Here is a 2,323-nt window from a genome sequence, read left to right as displayed (position 1 = left end):
AAATTTGTCAGAATAGTGGAGGGAAACATTTTAGATATTAGGAAGACATTATACCCTAACAAAGGTGTCAGCTGTAATTTTGGACATCATTTATAAGGTACCATTAGAAAGTGGAGAACAATATACTGTGTTACCTTATATGTTTCTACTGTGTTTTAAAGTTGTGTTTTTGTTGGTTTTGTTTAGTTATGTTGCGTGGATGAATTTGTGAGTGAATCTTTGACATGTTTATATGTCTTCAATCTGGTGACATTGGTGTCTCTTCAAGTGATTTGTTGAGGTTTTGGAGTATTATTTCTTAAGTAACTATTTTATGAAAGATTGGGCTTCATTTATACACTCAATTTATGAAATAAAATGAAATGTCTTAAATCTATTTTTATAAAGGCAATAGTTTTAAACTGTTCTAAGTGGTTCATTTTAACTGAATATATGGATTTCTCAATAGAACAAGACTTAAAGCTGACCTCAGAAAAAGAGCCACAACGGCTTACAGGAATTGAAACTAGCCATCCAGAGGCATGTAAAATTTTAAATTCAAATTTTTGGTTTGACGTTGTTTTCTTTGCTTTAATAATATTAGTCTAAATGAAATTACCCTTCAGACTACGCCGTGATAATCAATAGATTAAGAATCTTTTGACATATTCTTAAAATTTATTTTAATAAATTCAGCAACCTTATTAACAGAAGAATCAGTAGATTCTAATTTAATATTTGATATTTAACCCAAAACCATAACCCACTATAAAATTTAGCATATTCTTATTTTAAAATATTCTTATGTAAAATATTCTTATCTGCCTTCTCAGTTAGCTTATACCTAATCTTTTCCTTGAAAATACAGGCAAAAACAAACTCTAGAAATTTGTTCTTCTATTTTTACAAGACTCCAACATGATAAACAAAGTAACATCAATTGTTGGCTCATTTTATTAAGCAATAGGAATTATGAACAGTGTAACACTGATGGTCCCTGAGGTGGATTCATGGTTAAGGAGTAATCATGGCCAGTGATTGAAAAGCTGCAGTTTTATATTGCCAGTCACTGATACTAAGGTTAAAGTTACATTCTGCCTTGTCATCTCTCGTTGACCTCAGGGTTTCTGTTCACGTAGGAAACCAGGTCATAAAAGCATCCCAACTTTCTATTACAAGAATCATGTCTTGCAGAATGGGACCTTTGGTGTTAATGTACAAACACAGTAACATTCTGACTTATTTCAGTTTCAGAAAATCGGCACATATTATTTAAAAAATTTTATGCACTGTCATTAGTACACTTAGAACTGGACTTATGCAGATAATCTAGATACATAACACTATTATATTTCAGTATATAATTTCAATTAAAATTTAAGAATTTGCACTTCTTTCTGTTTGGTGTTGATTTCAGCTCCTAATAATTTAGTGTGCCTACAGTCCAGTTTCCAATCTTTTAAGAAAGCACTTCTATGCACTGTAGGGGCTCACTAGTTAGGGCACAGTGAGATAAAATCTTTTCAAGTGTGGAGACCTTTACAGCACTANGCCTGTTCTTCTATTTTTACAAGACTCTAACATGATAAAGAAAGTAACATCAATTGTTGGATCATTTTATTAAGCAATAGGAATTATGAACAATGTAACACTATGGTCCCTGAGGTGGATTCAGGGCTAAGGAGTAATCATGGCCAGTGACTGAAAGGCTGCAGTTTTATATTGCCAGTCACTGATACCAAGGTTAAAGATATATTCTGCCTTGTTGTCTGTCATTGACCTCAGAGTTTCTGTTCACATAGGAAACCAGGTCGTAAAAGCATCCCAACTTTCTATTACAAGAATCATGTCTTGCAGAATGGGAACTTCGGTGTTAATGTACAAACACAGTAACATTCTAACTTATTTCAGTTTCAGAAAATCAGTACATATTATTTAAAAATTTTTATCCACTGTCATTAGTACATATTAGAATATGTTAGAACTGGACTTAAGCAGATAATCTAGATACATAATAATTACATATTGCAGTATATAATTTCAATTAAAATTTAAGAATTTGCACTTCTTTCTGTTTGGTGTTTATTTCAGCTCCTGATAATTTAAAGTGTGCCTACAATCCAGTTTCCGATCTTTTAAGAAAGCACTTCTGTGTACTATAGGGGCTCTCTAGTTAGGGCATGGTGAGGTAAAATCTTTTCAAGTGTGGAGGCCTTTACAGTACTTCAAATCATCTGCTAATTCATTTTTGGCAGATTTAGCACAGAATGAATTAAGTTTAATGCAAACAAATTGTGACAAAGTTAAGTTTGCTAGTTCATGTTTTTCTTCTCCCTTTAGCTAA

Source organism: Cebus imitator, unplaced genomic scaffold, assembly GCF_001604975.1.
Source record: "Cebus imitator isolate Cc_AM_T3 unplaced genomic scaffold, Cebus_imitator-1.0 Scaffold880, whole genome shotgun sequence".
Taxonomy (NCBI): domain Eukaryota; kingdom Metazoa; phylum Chordata; class Mammalia; order Primates; family Cebidae; genus Cebus; species Cebus imitator.
The sequence above is the reverse complement of the archived record's forward strand: the minus strand, read 5'-3'. Positions refer to the sequence as shown.